This window comes from Tamandua tetradactyla, chromosome 3 (assembly GCF_023851605.1).
Source record: "Tamandua tetradactyla isolate mTamTet1 chromosome 3, mTamTet1.pri, whole genome shotgun sequence".
Lineage (NCBI taxonomy): Eukaryota > Metazoa > Chordata > Mammalia > Pilosa > Myrmecophagidae > Tamandua > Tamandua tetradactyla.
The window spans coordinates 125,803,806-125,818,251 of NC_135329.1; positions in this window are offsets into that span (position 1 = coordinate 125,803,806).

Consider the following 14,446-nt stretch of genomic DNA (forward strand, 5'->3'; position numbering starts at 1 on the left):
GGATTCCATTTCCACAACAGATTGCTGAAGTGTATTGACATTAATGGAGGCGCTGTCATGTTGATATGCTAATGAATAATGTTTATTGTATTTATGGAAGTTCTTTCAAGCAAATTACCATCCAACAGGGAAGGGTAAGAGATAAAATACAGAAATAGTTTTATAAATTTAATGTATGAACGACTTAAAATTATTTTTTCTAAAGAGGCCAGATATACTAGAAGAAAGTTAACTATTCCAAGCGCCTTGCTTCACTAGAGGGCCCTAATGGTAAAGGTAACTTTAAACCTATGATATCTGAAACATCTCTAATAATATCTTCAGATATTTTGTTTTCTCAATTGTTTCTTCTTAAAATAATTTTCTAAACCTAATTATAGAATGGCTTCTTTCAATATTTTCAAATATTAACAGTCTAAAAAAGCCCACCAAAACAAAATATGAAAATAAACTCTGGATCCAGCCTTCCCCGGCCCTGATACAGCCTACTAGTTTATTTTTATCAAACACATACCTACAATAAATCCTATTCTAAGTACATCTTTATTTCCATTTCTGTCTTAAATTGAATCATTATCGTCTTATGACATAAAGAAATCCAAACTCCAGAAGTGTTTTTAATTCCCAATAAGTTAGGATCGGAATATTTGAAATAAATGAATCTGATTGAATTTGTAAGTTTACTTTAAAAGATTTATGCCTATAATACAGAATTTCTATTTCTATAAATAAATTCCATAGAAAAATTGCAAATATGCAGACATATTTATGCAAAAAGATACTCATAAGGTGTACAGGTAGTTCAGTGGTTAGAATATTCGCCTTTCATGCAAGAGACCCGGGTTTGATTCCCAGACTATGCACCGCCCCCCAAAAAAAAGATGCACATAGTTCAGCATTTAACATTTTAAAAATTGTTTAAATTATCTCACAGGAATTGTAGAATAACAGATAAACATAAAAGAATAAACAGAGCGGGCCACAGTGGCTCAGCAGGTAAGAATGCTTGCCTGCCATGCCCGAGGACCTGGGTTCGATTCCTGATGCCTGCCCATGTAAAAAAAAAAAAAAAGAAAAAAAGAATAAAGAAGCATGAAAAATGCCCTCAACAGAAGAGCACAGTCCATTAAAGACAGAGCTTCCTTAGGGTTGTTTTCTTCACATGGTCTAAGTCCAGCTGTGTGTATTTAGATGCATTTTTTTAATTTACAATTGTTTTATAAAGAAAATTTTAAATGACTGCAGAACTTTCCATTATAAGAATTTTTCTTACACAGGTATAATGTGTTGCTTTTAACAGCAAAATATTAGATATGCCTAATTAATTCCTCCTTGGAAATAGATTAAACATATTTTGATGTGGTTCAACAATGGAATATTATATAGTCAGCATAACTGAAGATGTGAATGAATATTTCTTTACAAGAAAATAGAGTAGTTTTGTGTCATTCTCACCTTTATTTAACTCATGACATTTCAATGATAACATTATGTGGAAACAGAAATATATTTTTTTAACACAACTCCTAAATCCAACCCATAAACTTTTCCTAATGCTAAATTAAGAAGATATAATTTATGTAAATTGAAAAATAAGTGCTGTTAGATAACTGAGATGTGAACAAAGTAGTAAGTTGTAAACAAAACAATTTTGTATACATATTACTTGCTAGTAAAACCAGCTGACTCTGAGAATATTAAGTAGGTATAATTTCTTGAAATATACTGTTAGATCCTAGAATATCCCAGAGCATAAGGTTCTGGCTTCCGGAATACTTAAATAGCCCCAAATCAGGGCTGCTTGGATGCAAACACCATTGGCACTATTCCTAGACATACGCACTCTAATTTTTGCACTCCCTTCCTTCCTACCCCCAATCTCTGCTGTAATTGAATCCTACTTGTAGAACAGTGCCATTGCTGCTTCAGGAAATTGAATAGATCTGGTACCGGCTGTCACCAGAATAGACTACACGTAGTCTCTGCTTCTTCGAATCACTAGCTTAACATTCAAAACCTGAACTGGTGAAAAGACTTGCAGAAATGTATCTCAACAATCTAAGATGCATTGGGTCCTGTTGGAGAAATAAAACAAACTCACTGAAAATAAGCTCAGATACTAGGAAAATTAGTAGAAACTGAGATGGTACTAGACTTGAGATGTTATTATACTATCAACACGTACCACCTATAAGTTCATCCAATAACTAGACAGAAAATTACAAATGCAAACATACAAGAACATGTTAAATTGATAATTATAAATAAATAAATAACATTGTTAAATATATTAAATTTATATGTATATTTATCTTATATATATTTAAACCATAGTTAAAAAGTAAGATCCAGTGGGAAAAAAAAGAGGTCAGACATATTTTGAAAAGAATCAAATAGAAATTCTATACATGAGAAAGTATTATCATGTAAATTAATACTCAGTGGATAGAATAAATTCTATATGGGACAGTCAAGTATGGAATTAATGAATTAGAAGGTAAAGCATAGGAAATCCTCAATTTAAGTTCTAGAGATGAAAAATATAAAAGGTAAAGAATAAAAAATTACAACATAGATCTAAGGACATTTTGAGATAAAGCAAATAATACAAAGAATTGGTATGAGATAATAGGGTTTATTGCTTAGCATTGAGGAGCCATGAATTTTTAAAATACGATTATTGCTCATGATAAATTTGAAACTTCACACTTAAGCACATGGTAGTAAAACTGTAGAACACTAACTGTAAAGGGAAAAATCTTAAAAGATACTAGAAAAAATTAAACTATCGCTACAGAATGTCAAAATACTACAAATGCACTTAAGCAACAATAGAGGCCTTATGATACTTCCATGATATCCAAGTGCTGAGAAAAAATTATAAATCTAGAATTCTATACTGTGATAAACTGTTTTTAAGGATGAGGACAAATTAAGACATTTTCAGACCCCAAAAACTGAGAGTATCATTCACTGAACCACATTAGGTGGATTTCTGAAGGATATTTTTTTAAGGAAAAAAAGAGAATCAAGAAAGAAGAAGTAGGAAGTAAGAAGGGATGGTGGAAGAGAGGAGCTGGCAAAATTGTGAGGGGATGCCTCCTTTCCACGCTTTATGTTTCCATGTTGACAGACATCCACCAGACTGATATTCTTTGCCTCTTGACTGATCCTCTCACACCCATTACTAAGAGTGAGTTACATGATGGGTGAGCTATGAAAGCATTTATAAGAAATTCCAATTTCTTATCATTTGGAAACTCTGTCTGCCTGCAAAATACTTGCAGTTGGTTCTGCTCTCGATGATATAAACCATGTAAGCATCTATAAAGGAACTTTGTGATATTCTAGCATTTGCCCGACCAGTGGGGAACTTCAAACTGGGGGAGAGCCAGGAAACGTATTTTGTTTTCAGCTGATGCTTAATATTTTCCATATTAGCATCATTAATACTGTATATAATATTTTGTCTCTATCTGATTGACTGCATCTTTTAATTGGTTTCAGATTGGTCGTTTACAAAGGAGAGGATATTATCAGCTTCTGATGCAAGGACTAAGAACTTCAAGATATTGACAAAGAGAGGTGTTTGGGAACCAAAGAACTTGAGGGTGAACCTTATTAAAGAAAGTTTTATAATCTTAGAATTTGGTAAGGGCTTGTTGCATGAGATTTTGACCTTGTTGGGTTAACGGTAGGTTATGATGGCTCTGTACACATTATTATTTCTTTAAGTTAAATGTGCAGGCATAGACCTGAGGGCTCAAGATCAGTCCTAGCAAATATATAATTGACCTTGCCAGGCTTAGCAAATACAGATCAGACTGCCTAAGTCCTTAACAATTAGGAACAGCTGAGGCAAAGATTCAATCCTAGAGAAAAGAAAGTCGATACGCAGGCCTTTTAGACATTAGTGTGTATTCACTGCTTTTATTGGCTTTCTCAGACATATTTTAGAGGGCAGGGGGGCCAGAGACCTGAAATGACAGTTTTGTTCTATATTATTAGAAAGCCCAATCAGCATACAGCTTATTAGGCAGGGTTTGAGGGACTTTCCAAAATTCTGTTTATCTTTAATGTTGTTTTTTTATACTACAGTTTTGGTCAAGCAAGAAAACTTTGAAAGGGACTAATCTTAGTTGTTTATAGTTGGCCTATAATTGGGAGAAATGAGAGTGTGAAAAATTAGAATAAATCTCACAGACATGTAAAAGGATCAAGTTGGCAACTTAAATGTTGCAAGTAAACCCATATTTACAAATACAAAGGCCAGCACTAAGGAGGATAACATTTTGGACAAAAATTGAATGTTAGAAGAGAGGAGAGGTAAAGGAACAGCTATAAGCAAATTCTGTCGCTCAGAACAGGGAACTAGCAAAAGAGGCCAAATACAAATTATTTAAATATATAAATATAAAGATAAACACACTAGAAAAATACAAATGAAAAAGAAGAAACTAAAATGTTAATAGATTATTGGCATACATACATGCATGCATGCACACACACACATATAATCAGAATATAACAGAACTAAGACTAATTGCACCTGCAAAATCAATAAATGGAAACAAGCTTAGCCAACCTATTATAAATATGTTTCAATTTAGTCATAAAATTGATCTCTATGCTATTTACAAGAAACACACCTAAATAAATGTGATGTAGAAACATTAAAAATGAAATTTTGGACAACATGTATTAGGCAAATAGAAGCAAAAAGGAAAAGTAAATTGTGATTATTACTTAAGGTACAATTTGGGCCAAAAAGCATCAAATAAGAAAAAGAAGTACATTTTATTAATCTAACAGCTACATTTTAAAATGAAGGCATAACAGTTCAAACAGACTTTATCTATTAATCATAGATAAATAGTTAAATATGATTAATAGTTATGAAAAATAACCAATAAGATAGTGCATCTTGAAAAAAGACCATACATTTTCTTTTTACATGAACTCATGAATATATATCAATATGGAACAAGCATTTGAAATAAATAATCACATTGTATTTTGTTAATGCAAAAAAAAATACAGTACTGTTCTTTGCCAATGTTGTAATTAACAAATAAATTAATAATAACTCTTAAAAACAAAAAGTTACTTCCACCTGGACATTATAAAATGCCTCTTGAGAAAAAGGAGAAATACAAACCAAATAATACTTTTTAGAAAAAAATGGAGAAACATGTTCTAAAATCTAGGTTGATATTGCTAAAACGGTACTCAAAGGAATAGTTGTAGCCATACATTCTTAATTCTGCAATATAAAAGACTTAAGATGCATAAATCAAGTATAATATTCATGAAAATAAGAGGAAAACAAACAAACAAAACGATACAAAGGTAGAAAGATGTTAATATAGAGAAACCTGGAAATTAATGTGTACTAAGAGAAAAATTAGAGAATAGATAAGATTGTTTTGCTATAATCAACAAATAGAAAAAATGAAAATGGCCTCACTATAGTGCAAATAAGTTTGAAATGTTGGATTCCCTGATAAATTTCTGAGGAAATATAATTTACCAAAACAGACCTCAGAAAAGATAGGAAGCCTAAATTTAATTTGCATAAACTAAATTGAGAAGGTTGTCAAAGACACACCACCTAAGAAATGACAGTGGGTGGGCCACGATGGCTCAGCAGGCAGAGTTCTCGCCCGCCATTCCGAGGACCTGCGTTCGATTCCCGGGAACAAAAAAAAAAAGGAAAAAATAACAGTGTACTTGTTTTACAGAATTCCACTAAAACTTATAGAACAGATATAATCAATGATGTTTGAATTTTTATAGAGCATACAAAACAAAGGAAGACTTTTAAATAATTTTATGTGTATTATCTTTTTATCTCTCAACATTGCTGAATTATATTTTTATGTGTATTAAGCTTGTATCTCTCAACATTGCTAAATTTGTTTATTAATTTTTATAGTTCATAGATACTTTCTACATACAAAATCATATAATCTGTAATTGGTTTTTTTTCTTTCTTTTTAATCCTAGTTTTTTTTTCTTGCATTATGGCATAATTAGATAGACCTTTTCAACTAAGGGTGAAAAGGAGTAATAATATTTAGGCATTCTTTATCTCAAGGGAAATGTTTTCATTGTTTTACAATCGAGTTAGATGTTTGCTGTAGTTTTCCTTATAGATTTTCTTTAATCAAATTTTCTCCTCTTCCTACTTTTTAAATAATTTTTATCGTGGATGAGTATCGGAAATTTTTAATTTTTGTATTATGGAAAATTTAAACAAAAAAAATAATAAACCGAGTAGTAAAATAATCCCAATGTATCCAAGATATAACTTCAACAATTATCAAAATTCTGCCATTTTGTTTTATGTATACCTTTACACAATCTCCAGATCTTCTCAATTATTATTATTATTTGTAGTTTTTTAATTAAAATGTACACACATAGAAATATGCTAATCTTAGTGGCACATGCATATTTCCGTGTAACCTGCATACCTACCATATTACAGAAAATGATCATTTCCACAGAGAATACCGTCATATCACTCCCAGGCAGTTCCCATTGTTCTGATTTAGTCTGTCCTAGAACATTACATGAATTTGATCATACAGTACGTATTATTTTGTATAGAGGTTTTTCAGCGTTTTTTTTGTTTGTTTTTTTTTGCATTGTGTCGTGAGGTTTCTTTGAAATTCTTCTGCTCATTGGTAGATCATTCCATTGTGTGGATATACCACAAATTGTTTATCTAGTTTTCTGAAAAATGACATTTGGGTTGTTTTCAGTGTTCAGCTATTGTTAACAACGCTGCTATGAATACTTGCATGCAAATTGTTATAATTAAAAATAGGTTTTCATTTTTCTTAAGTAAATAGCTAGGAGCAGAATTGCTGAGTCAAAAAGTTGGCATCTGTTTAACTTCATAATAAAAATGCTAAATCTTTCTGAAAGGGTTTGTACCAGTTTACATTTCCATCAGCAATACGAGAGAGATTTGCATGCCTCCTTTCTTCACAGGGTCAATCTTTTTCATTGTAGTCATTTCAGTGGTATCTCATGAGCTATTGATTGGTGTATCCTCAATGACTATTAGCCATGGGCACTTCTTAATATACTTATGACCACGCATATATCTCCCTTTAAAAATATGTGTTCATATATTTTGCCTAATTTCACGTTGCATTGTTTGTTTGTTTTTAAATTAAATGGCAAGAGTTCTTTATACAGTACAGAGCAATGTCATCCAATTGATTTTATGTGATGATGAAAATGTTCTATGACTGCACTTTCCAGTGAAAAGTAGGTAGTGGCTACTTTACTGAACACTGAAACTCTAAGTACTCTTTCTATGTCAGATTTGTCTATTGAAAAATGTTTTCTCATAGTCATGTTTTATTGTGGTTATAAGAATATAAAGATGCTGCTGAAGTCCTAGGTATGCTGATAGGACATCTCCTAACCATTGTCTATCTCCATCCTTTTTCCTCTTGCTTGTTTGCATGCACATTTTGATGTTTCCATTTTGCAGCCCTGGGTACATGTTAGGTTTAATGAAATGACCTGATCGCTACCTGGAACCTCAAACCAGAAACAAGCACACCAGGTGCTTGTCAGTGTAAGAACTCTGCATGGCATTTGTTTTTTGCTCAGTAGTGGACCCCCTCCCCATGAGGTATAAATCCCTATCCCTGGTACTTTAGAGGGGTTCTAGACTCCAATGCAAAGCCAAAAAGTGCCCCCAAAATATTAACAAACTTCCAAAACGATTTGTTTATCTTCTCATTTTGTTTTGAGGTGAGTAAAAATAAAGCAGTATTGAAAAATAAATTATTCCTTTGTATTCTATATTTTCCAAAAATATCTATAAAGACAATTGCTTCCATTTTCTGAAGCTGCTGGAAGGCAACATACCAGAAATGGATTGGCTTTTTCAAAGGGAATTTATTTGGTTACAAATTTAACAATTGGAAGGCTGTGAAAAATGTCCAAATTAAGGCACCAACAACAGGATACCTTCCCAGAGGAAAGACAGCATCCAAGTTTCTCTGTCACATGAGAAGACACACAGCAACGACTGCTGGCCCTTTGCTCTCAGGTTTCATTACTTTCAGCTCCTGGTTCCAGTGGCCCCCTCTCTCTAAGCATCTGTGGGTCCTTTCTTAGCATCTCCAGGGCAAACTCTGGATTTTATTTCTTAGCTTAGCATCTCTAAACATCTGTGTCTGTGTCTTCTCTCCAAGTATCTGAGCTCTCTTCTCTGTGTATCAGCTCTTTTAAGGACCCCAGCAAACTAATTAAGTCAACATGAATGGGCAGGGTCACATCTCCATTTAATCAAAAGGTCAAACCCACAATTGAGTGGGTCATGTCTCCATAGAAACAGCTTATGATTCCAACCTACAATGGGTTTGCCCCAACAAGATTGGATTTGGGTCAAAATAACATGGCTTTTCTGGGGTACATAACAGTTACAAATCAGCACAACTATGTAGTACTTTTAAAAATCCCAAAGCATTAAAATTTATACTTAAAATAACTATGGCAAAGAAATTTTTAAACAAACAACATAGAGTATTAGCAAACCATATACAGTTTGCTTCATATTCCTGGAATGTGTGAGAGAAATGAGGTAAAAGAAAGGAGAGCAACCCAAAAATAATAGTTATATTAGTCACACTAAGAGTGGGGAGATGTTGGGAAGCAGGAAGTATAAAGCTTAAAACCTTTGCCTGGAAAAAACATGAACTCTCAGTGCTGGTCTTAATAAATACACCATCAGCTTTATTTTTATTCAATCCGAAGAATACTTTTCAATGTGTTATTTTTTCCTATTCTCTGGAATAGTTTTGAAAAATTGGTGCTGTCTACTGTAATGTTTGGATGAATTCTTTGGTGATGCTTCTTGAGATTGTATGTTTTGTTTTCTGAGATTTTTTTATACTGGATTTAATTCTTTAAAATATATCAAAGTACTCAGATTTTCTATGTCTTCTCTTTTATCAAAATAATTTTCATTGTATACATAATCCCTTAAAATATATCAAAGTACTCAGATTTTCTATGTCTTCTCTTTTATCAAAATAATTTTTCATTGTATCCATATTGGGAAGTTTATTAGCAAAACATTAAGAATGTTCTACTTTAATCTTTTTGCTTTCTTTCAGTCCTGCTGTGATTTCCTTATTTTTCCAACATTAAACATTTAGGTTTCCTCAATGTATCCATATTGCTGGGTGTTTATCAATTTTATCAAACTTTTGAAAGTACTATTTTTGGTTTTATTCATGTTTTCTTGGGTATGGTTCTTATTTCACCAATATGTGCTCTTATTTTAATATTTATTTTCTTTTAACTCCTTTAGGATTAAGTTGCCTTTGTTCTAGCTTTTTGAGTTAGAATACTAAATTTTATAATAATTATCAGCTTTTTTACTTTCTGACTTATGCAGTTATGGCTAAAATCTTCTTTAAAGCACCATTCTAGCTGCAATCCATAAGTTTTAATACGGTATACCTTCAACATTCAATTAAAATATTTCCTAGTTTCTGTTTTTGATTTTTCATTAACCCAAGAATGATTAATATATCATTTAATCAGATATATTAATTACATATTATTATAAACATGTTCTATATATACAATTATATAAAATATCATATATATAATTTTTAGGTGTTTTTTCTTGCTATTTTTCACTCATTGGTTTAGAGTTAAATTCTGCTGTGACTAGAGAGCCTGCTTTAAAATATTCCAATCTTTGGAAATTCTGTGAAGATTTCATTATGTTAATGTACAGTCAATTTTGGTAAATATCCCATATACTTTGGAAAGAATGAATTCCTTAATTCATGATGCACTTTCGGTATATTTTATTTAGGTCAGTTTTGCTTATTGTTTTTTAAACCTCCTATAAAGTTATTGTCTGTTCTTCTTTCAGCTATTGAGAGAGGTGTGTTAAAGTTTCCAGAATGATTTTAGGTCTGTTTCTCCTTTTAGTTCTGTTAAGTTTAATTTTACATAATTCGAAATACTATTATTGGATGAATAGAAATTTGAGGTTGTCATCACATCCGGTTGGTTTGGTTACTAACACTAAGAAATGTTCATCTTGAGAGTGGCATCATTAACATGGCAGTATAAAACAACTCCTGGAAAAGTCTGCCCTTAAAATCAACTAATAAAATGACAAATTCCACTAGCTTGGATCTCTGGAGTACAATAGAGATGTACTCATGGTGTTCAACTAAACTGACCATACAAGTGAAATTAGAAAATGTACTACCTAAAATATAAATTTTGCATCAAATGAACATTTCTCACTTTAGTCTTATGCAGAAGTTGAAGTTTTAAAATGTGGATGATATCCTTTACTTAGTCTTCTGATATACCATAGTCCTAGACAGATCAGCTTCATTCATATCTCTACTCGATGTCTGATCACATTTGTAACTTTTTAAACTGTTCCTATATGGGGTACGGCTGACTTTCGTAGCTTCAGAGCTCTAACTCTGAGCCTCAAGGGTCACACATGCACTTTATCCTTTGTTTCTGGCTAATCTCATGCAGTATAATGTCCTCAAGGTCCATCCATGTTGTTACATGCTTCATGACTTTATTCTGTCTTACAGTTGCATAATATTCCATCGTATGTATATACCACAGCTTGCTTAGCCACTCATCTGCTGCTGGACATTTGGACTATTTCCATCTCTTGGCAATTGTAAATAATGCTGCTAAAAGCATTGGTGTGCAAATGTCCATTTGTGTCCTTGCCCTTACGTCCTCTGAATAGATACCTAGCAATGGGATTGCTGGAACATATGGCAGTTCTATACTGAGCTTCCTGAGGAACTGCCAAACAGCTTTCCAGAGTGGTTGTAACATTTCACATTCCCTACTACAGTGGATAAGTGTGCCTCTTTCTCTACATCCTCCCAGAACTTATCATTTTCTATTTCTTTTGATAATGGCCATTCTTGTGGGTGTCAAATGATATTGCATTGTGGTTTTGATTTACATTTCCCTAGTAGCTAGTGATGTTGAGCATCCTTTCATATGTCTTTTAGCCACTTGTATATCACTTTGGAAAAATGTCTCCTCAAGCCTTTGCCAATTTTTAAATAGGATTGTTTGTCTTTTCATTGTTGAATTGTAGGATTTCTTTGTGTATTCTGGTTATTAAATCCTTATTGAATATGTGATTTCCAAATAATTTCCCCTCCTGTGTAGGTTGTCTTTTCATTTTCACGATTAAGTCCTTGGATGCAGAAAAGTTTTTAATTTTGATGAGGCCCCGTTTATCTATTTCTTTTTTTGCTTCTAGGGCTTTGTGTCTAGAAGAAACTTATTATCTAAGTCTAAGAAACTATTATCGAACATATCCTGAAGTTGCTTTCTTGCATTTTCTTTTAGGAATTTGAATCATTCTAGTTTTTCTACATAGAGCTTTTATCCATTTGCAGCTAAATTTTGTTTTAGATGGGAGGTAGGGGTCTTCTTTCATTCTTTTGCATATGAATAACCAATTTTGCCAGCATCATGTGTTGAGGAGACTATTCATTCTTGATTGAGTGGATTTGGCAAAGATCAATTGGCCATAGATAAGAGTCTATTTATGAACTCTTGATTCAATTCCTTTGGCTGATATATAAATCCCTGTGCTAGTATCATGCTCTTTTGACCACTGGAGCTTTGTAATATGCTTTACAATCAGGAAGTATGAAGCCTCCAGCTTCATTCTACTTTTTCAAGATATTTTTGGTTATTCAGGGTCCCTTAGCCATTCAAATAAATTTGATAACCTGCTTTTCCATTTCTGCATAGTAGATTGTTGGAATTTTCCTACCTTATATGCTTCTGTTTCTTCATTTCAGTATTTCTGAAGTCTTCCTCTAGTTTCTACTGTCTTACAGAGTTCTAAGCAAGTGGAATTTGCCCTTTAATTCACTAAGCCTATGGAGACGATTTCTCAGAGTATGTGTTATATTACTAAAGTTGATGATGTCACTTCCCCCTCATTCTTGTTATTGGTTGTTTGTATTTACTTTCCATTTTAAATTACTATTGTACTTCCTGGTTTTATATATATATATATATCTTTTTAAATTATTTAAAAATATTTTTTAAATCTTTAAGAATTTATAATTATTATTCTCTTCTGTACATGTCATTCTATTTCATTAATTTTTATTTAGTTTGCTTTTTCTAAGTTTAATTTGGTTCTCATTGAGTATGCTTTATTGGTCTTTTATAGTTTCTTGAATTAAATATTTATTTTTTTCTTATTTTTAGTTTTTAATATAAGTATTGAATGCTGTGAATTTTCATTGAACTCTGCTTTGGCTTTCTTTCATAAATGCTATAATAGAGAATGAGAAGTTAAGGTTTAAAATATACAGAGTTTTTATTGAAAATATTGGAAATGTTTTGACAGTGGATAGTTGTCACTGTAGCACAACATTATGAACATTATGTATAATTAACATTCTCATGGCCTTAGAATTGTAAACTTGCAAGCTAATAAATTCCCATGGTAAAAGTCAATCCATTGCTAGTGTATTGCATTTTGCCGGCTTTAGAAAAGCCAAAACAGATTTGGGTACCAAGGAAGTGGGGTGCTGCTATTTGCAAATACTAGAAATGATGGAATAGCTTTTGTTCTAGTTTACTAGCTGCCAAAATGCAATATACCAGAAATGGAATGGCTTTAAAAAGGGAATTTAATAAGTTGCTAGTTTACAGTTCTAAGGCTGAGATAATGTCCCAATTAAAGCAAGTCTATAGTAATGACCAATCAAAGGCATCTATGGAAGTATACCTTGGTTCAAGAAGGCCACTGAAGTTCAGGATCTCTCTCTCAAGTGAGAAGGCACATGACGAACAGGGTCAGGGTTTCTCTCTCATCTGGAAAGGCATGTGGTGAACATGGTATCATCTGCTAGCTTTCTCTTCTAGCTTCCTTTCATGAAGCTCCTTAGGAGGAATTTTCCTTTTTCATCCTCAAAGGTCACTGGCTGGTGGTCTCTGCTTCTCATGGCTATGTCATTCTGTTTTCTCAGATTCTCTCTCTTTCTCCAAAATGTTTCATTTTATAGGACTCCAGAAACTAATCAAGATCCAACCAAATGGGTGGAGACATGCCTCTACCTAATCCAGCTTAACAATCACTCTTGATTAACTCACATCTCCAGGGAGATGATCTAATTACAGTTTCAAACATGCAATACTGAATAGGGATTAGAAGAAATGGCTGCCTTTACAAAATGGGATTAGGATTAAAACATGGCTTTTCTAGGGAACATGCATCATTTCAAACCAGCACAGCTTTATAAATGGATAAGGGGGAGATTGTGGAAGAATTGTGAGGTGCTTGATAGAAAAGATATAGATTGCTTTGAAAAGAGTGTTGGTAGAGATATGGATGCTAAAGGTACTTTCAATGAAGCCTTAGAAAGAAATGATAAACATGTTATTGCAAACTGGAAGGAAGGCAACTCTTGTTTTAAGGTGGAGAATTTGGTTAAAGTGAGTCCTATTGTCAGATGAAAGGCAGAACTTGAAAGTGATGAGCTTGGGTATTTACCTGAGGAGATTTCCAAATTAAATGTAGAAAGATCAGCTTGGATTCTTCTTGTGACTTATAGTAAAATGTAAAAGGAAAGAGATAAGCTGAGAGCTGAACTCTTGGGTAAAAATAAAACAGAAACTGATGGTTTGGAAAATTCTGCACTTTCAGAAAGTGACTCCAGAGTATAGTGTCTCATGTGAGTATTTAATTGAATATGGAGCCAGTCATCTCTTTCATTACAAGTCAGGATTGGAATTGCAAGTACACAGGAAGAAAGTGTGGAACATCCTTTTGTCTGATGTTTGGGACTCCTGTATGCTGCATATGAAACCAACACATTTTTTGTGAGATCTCTGTAAACAGAAGTACTCCCAGCCTGGACCAAAAGGGATAGATTGAAGGAAAAATTACTTCAAAGGCAGAACAATGAAAGCTGAGTCTGGAGCAAAGACACCTTGGGCCAGGATAGTGGACCCACACATGTACATGGAAAAGGTGAGCTTTCAGAGAGCAGGCCTTCCACCTTTTTTGTTCAGGAAGAGAATTATTACCCCAGGGACTCTCAGATGCCCGAAGTATTGGGGAGAGTCTGGTCACCACCCACTTCTGGTACCAAAGTTCTCTAAGGAAACAGATCCAACAGGAGATTTCTGTAAATATTACAAAACTTTTATAAAATTCTTTCATACAACTATGGAGTTACATATGCCCCAATTCCATAGGGCAGGCCACAAGCTGGGAACTCCAGTGAAGGTTCTTGATGAATACCCCATGAGAAGCTGGCTGCCTGAAGTAGAGATGAAGACTCTCTCTTGATTGCTGAACTCATCACTTCTCCTTTTAAAGCATTCAACTGATTGGATGAAATGTCTCTCACTGCTGAAGGCAATCTTCTCA